Below are 12,068 nucleotides of genomic sequence, written 5' to 3'. Positions count from 1 at the left end.
TGTACATAGTACTTGTCCAAGTAGGAGAAATGATTCAACTTCAGAACTGCTTCAGCCAGTTGGATGATGAAATCAATCGGTGGATCAGCCGGAGGATGGGTCCCAAGGGCCTCTCTTAGTGCCTGCAGTCCATCTTCGTGGGGAATAATAGTGTAAGCGAGCATACGTCCAATGTGGCCAATCTGTCATCTCCACTCAGCTGCGGTAATTCGGAAAGTTTGTCGAGGAAGTCCACGGTATCCCTGACTGCTGTACTATTGGTTGCAGAAATGAGTCCACGTATATTGCCAGTGGTTGCAACAACGAGTGTTTAGCCGAAATGATTGGCCTACCTGGTGGATGAGAGAGTGTTTTGTGGACTTTGGGTAGAGTGTATATAATGGGACACACTGGGTGTGAGACAGTGAGGAAATCAAAGGTGTGTTTATCAATCCACTTGGACTGGAAGCTATGTTGTAATAGCCGTACAAAGAGTACTTTCTCAGCATCGTCATCTGTTAATGATACAATGCCGTGTTCAGCCTGTGTGTAGTTTAGTCCACGTGGGACATACACTCTGGGACACTGGACTATGGCCCAGTGCGGTGCCGGTTTTCTGGATGACAATCTATTGTCACAGGCTGAACACGGCATTGTATCATTAACAGATGACGATGCTGAGAAAGTACTCTTTGACCAGATAGAGTTTGATACACTTCCGGCAGAAACTACTACTGACCTATACCACCAACTTTTAAGACTCAGTAAGAGGGAAATTGACCTTAACCTTCATGGTCAATTTTTATCTGAATATCACCGTAAAAAACACATCCCCAGAGGGTTCCGAGTCAGCAATATCCCCACCATAGGGAGAAACAACCCCACATTTTGTAGCCGCTGGTGCGGGGTACTTAATAAATGTTCCCTAGACTTAATGTTACTAGTAATAGAGGAGGTAGGTACCGAACTGAATAAAGTCAAGACCCAGATTGTCAAAATTTAACGACGTCCATTTATCCACCATCAGGAGTGATGAAACCTGTAACCACCTAGAGAAACTAAAAGCCCAGATTGACAGTTATAAGAAAGAACTCACCGCATTTAAGCGGAACAAACTAGCCACGGTGGTATCAGATTATCAGAACCATACAGTATATAGGTGGCTACTAGGTGACTCTAGACCCGCTAGACCCCAGAGAGGTTTCCGACAACGCCGCCAGGGTCGGCGACAATACGCGACCTCTGACACCGGGTCGTCTGCCTCCACTTCAGACACAGAACAGACTGACAACAGTCGACCTCGTAATACAGCTTTTTTAGGACAGAGCCAAGACGCAGGTCTACCCCCCAGCGGGGGACGCGCAGACCACATCCAAGGAAGGGGCGACGTATGGCGAAGGTGCAGGGACAAAAACAAAATCTAGTGTTTAATTTGACGGATAGATCACTGGATGAGGCCACATTGAGCCTTCTCTCCCGTGGCTTGTCCTTTGTGCCAATGTGCCCACATAAATCATTTGAGACGACTATAGATATGTATAAATTTGGACGCAAACTTAGACTCCGTGAACATTACGGGGATACCAGTATTGAAAACAGGTCCCCGTTTCGTCCACCATCCACATACGAACCACCCTCATCCAATCCCAGTATAAAGACGTATACTCGATTGGTCGAACAGGATATCAACGCAGGTGTTCCTAGGAAGACGTATGACAACTTATCCAAACAAGAAAGACAAGCGCTTAGAACACTTCGGGATGATACCTCTATTGTCATCAGACCAGCAGATAAGGGAGGAGCGATCGTTGTGCAGGAATGGAGAGACTACAATAAAGAAATTTGTAGACAATTAGCTGACACATCGACCTACCTAGGTTGTGCCACCAACCCCATCCCAAACTTCAAAAAACAAGTGGACCGGCTATTACAACATAGCTTCCAGTCCAAGTGGATTGATAAACACACCTTCGATTTCCTCACTGTCTCACACCCAGTGTGTCCCATTATATACACTCTACCCAAAGTCCACAAAACACTCTCTCATCCACCAGGTAGGCCAATCATTTCAGCTAAACACTCGTTGTTGCAACCACTGGCAATATACGTGGACTCATTTCTGCAACCAATAGTACAGCAGTCAGATAGCTACATCAGGGATACCGTGGACTTCCTCGCCAAACTTTCCGAATTACCGCAGCTGAGTGGAGATGTCAGATTGGCCACATTGGACGTATGCTCGCTATACACTATTATTCCCCACGAAGATGGACTGCAGGCACTAAGAGAGGCCCTTGGGACCCATCCTCCGGCTGATCCACCGATTGATTTCATCATCCAACTGGCTGAAGCAGTTCTGAAGTTGAATCATTTCTCCTACTTGGACAAGTACTATGTACAACAATCCGGGACCGCCATGGGTTCGAATTTGGCACCGGCATACGCTAATATATTTATGGCGGCCTACGAGAAGAAGCATATCCTACCTACTTATGGGGCTCACATTTTGATGTATAAACGCTTCATCGACGACATATTTATCCTGTGGACTGGGATGACAGATGTTCCACCGGATGGTTCAGGCACTAAATGAACTGGAAAATCCGATGAGATTCACACACCAGATTGATGACCACCAAATCCACTTTCTTGATATCACGGTCTCCATATCGAACCATGTGATCAGCACGACGCTCTTCAGGAAACCCACTGACAGGAACACCCTCCTTCTATCCACTAGTCAGCATCCTCCAGCACTCAAAGAGAACTTACCTATTTCCCAATTTTTGAGAGTCATGCGGAATAACTCCAACCCACTGAACATGGAGCAACAGTTGGACGACATGTCGCGAAGATTCCGAGAACGTGGATACGTGGACTGCTGCATACAGCGATGTCTGCATAAAGCCCGTGTAAAATTTACAACATCAAACATCACTGAAACTAGTACCAACACCGTGCCCGCAAGCCCCACCTCCAACACCGACAGGATGGTCTTCACCACAACTTTCGACAGCCAGTCAGGCAATATTAATAAAGCCCTCCGCAGGAGGTGGCCTATCATCACATCGGATGCATCATTAAAGGCAAAGAATTTACGACCTCCGATGATGGCATACCGGAAATCACCGAACCTCAAACAACTCTTATTGAGACCAACCGCGAACCTAACCGCTCCAAGCAGGACAACATGGCTGCAAGAGCAGAAACCAGGATGTTATAAATGCACAGGTTGCACCACGTGTCGAAGCATGCTCACCGGACCCACCTTCCCACACCCACATTCTGGACGTCCAATAAAGATTAAGTACAAATTACACTGTCTGATGGACCATGTCATTTACATCCTTATATGCCCTTGCGGGCTATATTATGTCGGGATGACATCAAGAAGGTTCCGGGATAGGATGGCAAACCATAGGACTACCATCCATCAGGCTATTAAATCCAAGAAGGTAGAACAACCCGTACCGAGGCACTTTTTGACACATCAACACCAGGTATCCAATCTCAGGTGCAAACTTATTGACTGGGTACCACCACCCGCCCGCAGCGGAGACCGCACCATGACTTTGAAACGAAGAGAAAGCTTCTGGATTCACAGACTAGACACTATCTCCCCTAGAGGGATGAATGAAAATAACCCCCTCTCAATATTCCTGGGATAAGTGAGCAGCGATCAAGGACTGCAGCCGTAAGACTCTTCCTATCTAGACTCAACCTAGTCTCGCTGGAGACATCCTGAGGTGAACTACAGCCAGCTATGAATGCCCTCCGCCATGAGTCTGTGAACAATTGTTAATTTTTCTTAGGGATAGTATCCCTCTAATTATACTAACATAAAATTTATATGGTAACCTAACACCATAATCTGATACCTCACTAGTATTTTCTGCACGGGTGTGACGCGCGTAGCGCACACTTATATGTCTGTATAAACTAGTCTTTATGATGTAATATGTGTGACTCTCCAGGTCCCCAGTATACCCATTTAATTGCATCTTAATATTGTACCAATTCATGATTGTCTACTAATGTCTACATATTGCCCAGTAATAATGTAATTAACCCGCCTCCTATATGTAGTATGTGTGTTAGTTCCACATTATGGAACACATCATCCTCCTCTGCATCAATTGCGGCTTGAAACGCAAGTTCCACTCGGTGGAACGCATGACTTCCGGTCTAGACCGGAAGTGACGCGGCGGCATCGCGCGTCACCACGGAGACCGGCGGTTCAGCCAGGGTAACTAACGGCTGACCGCTGAATGCAATAGAGGCAACAGAATAGTTTGCCTAAAGGGATTAACTTGTTTTATCCCCACCTATTGCTCCTTGGGTTGTACACTTACATTACGGCCGGTATTACGGTACTTCCGGTATTATTGGAAGTGACGCCGCGGCCAGACGGGCATGTGACTCATTCACTAGTTAACTCCTGGGTATATATATAGGGGGCCTGGGAGGCAATATGCAGATCCTGGTTCCTGCGTTGATGCTGACACTGATGCTGCTGTTTTTTGACTGTGCATTGATTGACTGGCAAATACCTTGAGAAAGGTCCGAATACAGGACCGAAACGTTGGTGAGCCCTTTATGTATATACCTTGTTTGTGACATGAAGATTACATGGAACCAAGTATTTTGAATAAATGACTTTATTACGTATACTATAACAAGTCTGGAGAGTGCTATCTTTCTCCACTGTAATGTGGAGAAACACTGTACTGTACTATGAGTGTGACCCATTGATTGGATCAGACTTTGATTTGGCACCCCAGCCGTTACCTGTGTTGGGTGAGAGTGTGGGACTTCCCATATATATGTATGTATACAGATATAACAATGCATAGTAAACACTGGATGTATATCACAGAATACTTGTACTAAATATTCAGATAGCAGTACACTTGTTCTTAACTAGCACTGTCTAAAATGACATGTAGAATACATAAAAGTCTGTAAATGCACAGCGCTGATGAAACAGGCAGATTTACAGAGGAGACCGTGCCCAGCAATCCCGGAGATCAGCCCAGCTATGTAATGGTGCCAAAATCTGTCAGGGAGTGAGGGAGAGAGAACTGCAGCTCCAGGACGGGAACACCAGCAGTAGATGGCGCCCGGAGCTGGGGGAGGGGCTACAGGTCAGCGCCTTATCCTCTCCGCTGGACTTCACCACCGGGTACTGTGGAGCCTTTTATAAACGGATTTTAGTAAATCCAACCTGTGCTCCTTGCTCTGGTGGATATAGTGGGGTCCCTGTGCGACACAGTGTCCAAGCCAGCTGAGCGGTCCGTCTCCTGTGACCATGACCGGATCGCGATTTACCGGTGGGTCCCACCTGGGGGACCCTCTTACCTCCTCCCTTTAGTTCAGCCACGCGATCCTGGAGAGCAGCAGCGGTGGTTTGCCTGAAAACCGGTGCGTCTCCGCTGCAAGTACCCGGGAACCCGGCAGTGGGAGTATGCAGCGCCGCTGAGGGAGGTGATGGAGCCCCATCACAGCAGGTCATAAATACACAGAAAATGCTGCGGCCCTTGAAGTCTTCTGAAAAGCTCTTTTCAGGGCTGCCTAGCGCAGCACCACCTGTTAATGACCTGCACTGCAGGCACCAATTTACAAACTGAGCTCCAGTGCCTGGAGGCGGGGCTATAGAGCAGGCGGTACAGTGCATCCTGGGAACAGTCAAAGCTTTAGCCTGTAGGTGCCTCGGATCAAGATCCAACTCCACACCCCGATGTTATTCCCTGTGGAATACCAGTGTAACCTGCTGCAGAAAATGTGTGCTTTTGGTACAGTAGATGGCAAGTTATTGTAGACTAAAACAGAAAACATAATCAGGTTGTTTGCCTTTTGGAATAATTATTGTAAAACAAATTCAAATAATATAAGGCTTGACAGGGAAGGAGGGTTAGAGAGAAAGAAGAAGCAATTACCGTGCCAGTCCTTTAGACACACAATACATATACAGTATACTGTAAGTATACTAGACTGTAAACTGCAAATACCAACTCTTGAAAGTACACTGTATCCTATTCACTTATGTCTCGTATCAGTACCAACAGGACATAAGTTTTGTCTAACAATCGAAAGATTAATACAGTTATTATGAAATCATTGCAGAGGAAAGGGGGAAAAAAAAAAAAACTACACACCACACACACGATTCAGGAGAAGCACGAGGGTGACGTACAGTATGGGGAAACAGAGCAAGAAAATCATTAAGAGGTACAGACTAAAGGCTGGCATGGGGTGGTCTGCAGCTTTGTCAACTATTGAAGTACAATATGTACATTAGTTGAACACTGTCTAGTGAGGGGAGGTCTTACTGCTGCAGTCTTATTGTATGAAGGGATATGAGCAGCTAGTTTCACTGCCTTGTTCATGCAAATCATACTTGCCTACTTTTGAAAAGTAGTTTCAGGGAGATTATGGTGGTCATTCTGAGTTGATCGCTAGCTGCCGTTTTTCGCAGCGTAGCGATCAGGCTAAAAATCGTCTGTTCTGCGCATGCGTATGGGCCGCAGTGCACATGCGCCAAGTACTTTCACTCAAAACCAGCCTTTCAGCAACATGGCATCACGCATAGTGACGTCTCTCCTATAGGCCCCTCCCCCGTCAATTCCAGACTTGTGCGTACGCAGTCCAGATTCTAACGATATGGGTGGGGGAGTATCCTGGAGCTGTAGGATAATTTGTGGGGCAGCGGTAGACTAGTCGGTATCTATGATTTTGGGTTGCAGCCTAGACCCCAAGGTTGGACCTGGTCAGAATTGTATAATGTTTCTGTTAAACAGCCCTCTACATTGTGTATTTGCCAGATCTATAGAGAAGCTTATATTCAATTGCCTGAAACTTACCAGATAAATATTTTTTCACCTATAATAAACATGAGCCTGTCAGGAACAGTAGGAAATGCTGGTGCTTGGTATCTCGGCAGTCAGGTGACAGACTCTGGGATAACCGAAGGGGAGGGGGGGGGGGATCTAATCTCCCTCGGCCTTAAAGCTAGCCGCGGTGGTATACTTGGTATGGTTGGGATTCCGACGTGGGTCTACTGACCATTTTGGAATTACGGCATTGTGACTGGTGTCGGGATCCCGGTGTCGGGATCCCGGCGTCGGTATACCAACAGCTGGGATCCCGACTGCCAGTAACTTAAACCCATACCGTCAGGAAGTCAGCCTGTCTATGACCATGTGTAGCAGGGTGTTAAGTGTCTGTCTCCACTTTATGTAACTACATTCTCCAGCATGTCAGGTCAGAATTGCACCTGCACTACATCTATACGACACCCAGCCAGGGTGTGTAACAATTAACATGAGTAAGTACACAGGGAAAAAGGCAGTGATGTAGGGTGGAGGTGAGGGAGGTTAAACAGATAAGAGACAAATCCGTGGACCATCAGTGAGAATGAAAGTGAAAATGGAAGGGAGAGGAGGATGGGGGGGGGGGGGGGGGGGGGGGCGCCGGCAACAATGGGAGACCAAAGTTACATACTGACTGTGGAATGCAGGTCCCGGGGGTTGTGGCAGTTTGCTGCGTGTGGGCTGGAGTCAGTGGTGCAGGCTGTGCCAGCCATTTCTCAGGCAGTGTGACTTTGAGGCAATACAGTCTCACAGGAGGATGCAGTCCACCTCCGGACCTTGTGCTTCTCCCAATCTCAGGCTCTCCGTAATTGTGGCAAGCGGGTAGGTGGGAGGACAGGAAGGCAGCCAGCCAGTTAGATCAGTCTGGTACAGTACGTGGGTGGCCCTTACTCCCCGGCTTCTGCACTGCTGCTACCCACTGGCCTGCAAGTATCCCGAAGTCACGCGTTGTCCTGTCATGCAGGCCCCTCCCCCGTCGCATCGGCACTCGCGGATGTCTAGTCTGAATTCCTGACGGGGAAGAGGGGATCCGGGAGGATCATTTATTTTTCAGGGGCAGCGGGAGACTCCACGCTAAACCGGGAGTCTCCCGCAGCATGCGGGAGGGTAGGTAACTATGATGCAAATCCTCTTTCATACATGAGGAAACAGAGTAGACCACACAAAACATTCAAGTTTTATAATTCTTTTGCTGTATACGTTCCTGCATAACATCTGCTTAGACAATAAGATGCATTAAAAACAGTGACTAACTCTACTCTATCCTATGTCCTCCTAGTCTTTCCTGGTTGTCTTTCCTTCCTCCCACATCACACATATAGCAGTATACCATAATTACTGTATCAACAATGGAAGCTTTGATCATATGATCATAAGATCTCTCTCACTATGCAGGGCTTAAAGTGGTCCAGGAGAGGTAGTGGATCTAATTTCCCGTGCAACTTACCCAACCCCCCCCCCCCCCCCCCCCTCCCTCCCGCTAACCACCACCTTCCACACGACCACTGTTAGGGTGTTCAGTGTCCCCCAGCAAACTATAAATTTATTGCATTACCTCCCAAACTTTATAAAGAGACGATGGTCTCACAAAAAATGGGTGTGGTCACGCAATAGTACCCCCAATTCAAATTACGCCACACAGTAGAACAACCTTATTCCCATTACACTGCATGTAGTGCCCCTTATTCATATTACACCACATAGTAGTGTTCCTTATTCACGTCATGACACATAGCAGTGCCCCTTATTCACATTACATCACTCAGTAGTGCACTTTATTCACAGTATGCTACACAGTGGTAACGCTTATACACGTTATGGAATTACTGTGTAAGCTACAATTACAGGCGGTGAAACTCCGTTCCACCCCGTTTCCCCCCCCCCCCCCTACTTTAGCCTCTGACTATACCCAAGGGTACAAGGATTCTGCAAGCAGATTAGCATTTTAAATATGCAGACACTTTCAAAAACTAACATGCTGCCATGATCAGGTGCGGCGGAGGGGATCCCGACATGTGATCGGCGATCGTAATCCCGGCGGTCACCATGCCAAGGCTGGGATCCCGCCCGCTTACCAGCCCGGAAGTCGACATGCCAACTGACAGGGACTATTCCCACTAGTGGGTGTCCACGACACCCATAGAGCAGCAATAGAATCTGTTGCGAACTTAGCGAGCCACCGAGCCCACAAGGGGCTTCGTTCTGTCCTCGATCGTTATGCTGACCGCCGGGATCCCCGGCGCCAGTCTCCCAGCCCCAACCCACTGCAGTTACGCAGGAGTGATGCAACTTACCCAATCTCCTGAGCAACTCTGCTCCAAGAAGGGGGCTCCAGAATTTACTGTATGCAGAACAACTACGGAGACTCGGGGTGAGCACTTATCAAATCAAAGAGATAATTGGGCAGCCATTATATATACTTGTACATCAATCTCTCTGTTCAGGCGTGTAGCCAGAACTTTGTGGGCCCTACAGCAACATATTAAAGGGGCCCATGTCCAAATTCTTCTAGAGACAACTATCTGTAGCAGTTGTTAATGTTATGCCCCATAATAGTGTCCTACAGTAGTTCATTTTCAGAACCATATACTAGTGCTATAGTTAATGATATGAACCATGTTAGTGCCCTAGTACACAATACTGTATGTCACATTGTAGGGCTGCCAATACACATTATGCAAAACAGTACCCCCAATTCACATTATAACATACAGTGCCCCCAGTTTTATATCATGCCACATTACAGTGCCTCCACTTCATATTGTGTGACATTACTTGGTCCCAATTTGGGTTGGGATTGATATACTGACGGTCAGAATAGCGGCCGCAGCATCCCGATGTTCAGAATCCCGACAGGGGGAAGGATAGTATGCTTACCTTCTCGCAATGGCCCCTAACCTTCCCTTTTAGGAACCCACCCTCGCCTCCCACAGCCTAACCCTCCCCGGGGGTGCCTAAATAACCCCCTGACTTAGCTCTCAGACAGGCCAGCACACACTTGTTCAGGATTAGGGCACCGGGCTTGTGATCCTAGTCAGAATGCCGAGTAGTGTTGGGATTCCGGCATCTGTATTTTGACTGCCCCTGATCCTGACTGGATTCATATTATGCCCCAATATTGTGCCACATGACAGTGCCTCATTTCATATTATGCAACATTATAATGCCCACCACTTCATTGTATACCACATTACAATGTCGTATTTTTTTTTTTTATTGTACAATTCAATTATCCATTATTTTCATCTGAAAAAAATATCTATTTTTGGACAAAAACACACCAGGGAGGGGCTGTGCTGATTAATCTGATATGTAACACTATGTATACCTGTGTGCGACTTAATACGCATACGAACTGCTATGATGCTTTAACAGCAGCTTTTCTCCATGACCAGTTCCGCTGTGCTCCGTATACAGACTCACACACAACACACAAGTGTCCACTGGCGGATTTTACCTATGCCCCCCACCCCCCATAAAATCCACCACCCCTAGTGAGCCAGTCTATGACTGCACTGCCATTGACTTCCTATCGGAAGTTCTACAGGCAGTCCCAGGAGGAGATTTCCTCCTTCTGGGGCTGCTTATCCAAACTTTGATTAGCAGAAAGCATGCTTCCTGTGAGAAACTACTCTCTGCGTTATCGTCAGCCCTAGCCGGCTTCTACGGGCTGCAGTCAATGTAGTCCTTAGAAGCCAGTTTTCTGCGCATGTGTAGTCATGGCGCCTGTCAGCTATATTGTGCAGGTGCCAGGAACAGGAAGGCAGCTGGAAGAGTGTTCTCCCTCATCATCCGAATCAGGCAGCTGGTCATCAGGTAGGCACACAGGTAGGCACTACCGCTGCAAGTGTCAGATATCAAATTAATCAGCACAGTCTCCTGGTGCATCCTAGTCACCACATGTTGTGACTAAAATGCATTTTTCTGCAAAAAAGACATCAGACACTCGCTGAATCTCACTGGACCTGGTGGCTCACTTCCACCAGACATCTCGTGCTGTGTGGCATATTTAGGCTAGATGTATGAGGACACATCTTTATGTACTGTAGCATTGTATTTTGAAGTAAAGGATTTGGTTATATGTAAATGTCTGTTGTATGTTTGTAGAAATATACAAATTATATACACTGTGTTTAAAGGAACAAAAGGTTGATGGTTACAGGTTGATGTTATTTAAGTGGAAAATTATAAAAGTGGATATGGTCTAACTAGAGTGAGGAAAAGTGTGGAAATAGTGACCATAACAATGAAGAACCATAGAAGTGGGCAGAAGTTGAAAATCTATAATAAGATACATAGGCCCAGATTTATCAAGCCTAGGAGAGTGATAAATAGCATGGTGATAAAGTAACAACTAATCAGCTCCTGTCATTTTTTTCACACACAGCCTGTGACATGGCAGTTAGGAGCTGGTTGGTTGATACTTTATCACCGTGCCATTTATCACTCTTCAAGGCTTGCTAAATCTGGGCCTTAATATGCTTCCATTACTGGTGTGGCATATATACCATTCTCATATTGTGCATAGTTATTATACGTAATTATGATTTTATATAGTCATTTAGATTATTATTACCTATAATCCTAAATTAATGTTTTCTTCCCACCTAGGTCAGATCACCAGAGGTAGGTGCTACTTACTGTACATCTACTTACAACTACCCAGTGACAGGTGGCTATGATTTTATTTTTAAATTCAGGTTTTAATATTTGTGTGTATGTAATGGTTATTTTAGGTGCATGGGAATATTGCCTGGTTTGTAGACCAGGTTTAATTCAGGAAAATACCTGTGATGTGAAAAACTATAGTATTCCTTATGAGGTTTTGCTCCAGTCATGTCTATTTATACTCAGCCCCAACAAAACACTGTAAAAAAGACATGAAACTGGACACCGGTCTTCAACCAACCTATGTGAAAGTTTGGGTGTAAGAATATAATTCTCAAACCAATGGAACCATGCGTGTTACATAGGATGACACGTTTTATTAGTTATACTTGTATACTATGCTTGTACTAGATATACCAAAAAGATTTAAATTGCAGGTGTTCAAGACAAACTCCTCATGAGACACGACGCTATAGAATTGCATGCTGTAATCACTAGCACATATTGCCCATGCTTCCACACTCACTTATATTCCCCATTAGTATGATAATGCTGGAGCAACACTATTCACATTAGATCAAGAATTTAATAGTTCAGCTTAAAGCACCAACA

The 12,068-nt window shown here is 46.0% G+C and overlaps 1 protein-coding gene across 10 annotated transcripts in view; it reads right to left on the bottom strand.

The window, feature by feature from the left end:
- Nucleotides 1-12,068, bottom strand: part of LMO7 (LIM domain 7) — a 311,711-nt gene that overhangs the window by 61,533 nt on the left and 238,110 nt on the right. The window lies entirely within an intron of this gene.

This window comes from Pseudophryne corroboree, chromosome 2 (assembly GCF_028390025.1).
Source record: "Pseudophryne corroboree isolate aPseCor3 chromosome 2, aPseCor3.hap2, whole genome shotgun sequence".
NCBI classification, from domain to species: domain Eukaryota; kingdom Metazoa; phylum Chordata; class Amphibia; order Anura; family Myobatrachidae; genus Pseudophryne; species Pseudophryne corroboree.
This window is presented reverse-complemented; position numbering and strand designations above follow the sequence as displayed.